Here is a 923-nt window from a genome sequence, read left to right as displayed (position 1 = left end):
GCGTGCATGCATGCGTGCGTGTGTTGTCTGTCTTCCTAGTTGTTGAACAAATGCCAGTGAGATAATACTCCCTTGAAGTCCCAGTCTGTCTGGTCAGTCAGATGAAGAGCTGGTTATTTTTAACACTGCAGGGGGTTGTTGAAGTATGAGAGAGGCCAAGCTGTGTGTCAGTGAGTGCAGAAGCCCATCTCACATCTCCCTGTGTTTTCCTCCTCTGTGTATTCCTTTTCACTGTGGGATCATTCCCAGTGGCTCTGTAGAGACAGGAGAGATTTGTTCAGCAGACAATGCCCGCTGAAGAAATGTGCAGATAAATTGGACAGGGCCGATAATGGACAGATATAAAGCCACAGAGGAGGCTGTGCAGACACAGTTAGGCTCAAGGATAGATCGGTGAGAGTGCTAGTAAGAGGACAGGTGATAAAAGCAGGCACAGATAAAGTCCCTAATGCACCTGGTTGCAGCCTGGCTCACCTCTTCCTGAGCTACATTCTCAGCTGGAGGCAGATGAATGTATTAGTATAGACAGGTTTGGTCCCTGAGGAGAGACAACAATCCTGAATAGAGCTGGACCAAAACACCTTGTGCTATCTTTGGATGCACGATTATTTTACACTTTCGGACTGAAAATTGCAAACGGATGTAACTCTCTCTCAAAATCTGATACAGTGGCTTAGATGTGATTTGAGATCAAGTAAAAAAAATATATATATATAAATAAAGCAATAAAATGGTCTCTTATGCAGATTTGAACCAGATTTACCTCTTGCGCTTTGATCAGGGAACAGCAAACGAGTATACATTTGTCAGATGTTGTTCCCCATGGCTGTAATACCAGTGAGGGATTTGTCTGATAATGAATCAATCACTGAATATGGGTGGATAAACATCTGAGTGCAGCAGAGTATTACTAATCTAATTCC

This window comes from Haplochromis burtoni, unplaced genomic scaffold (assembly GCF_018398535.1).
Source record: "Haplochromis burtoni strain Fernald_Lab_line unplaced genomic scaffold, NCSU_Asbu1 Contig_9, whole genome shotgun sequence".
NCBI lineage: Eukaryota > Metazoa > Chordata > Actinopteri > Cichliformes > Cichlidae > Haplochromis > Haplochromis burtoni.
Note: the sequence above shows the minus strand (reverse complement) of the source record.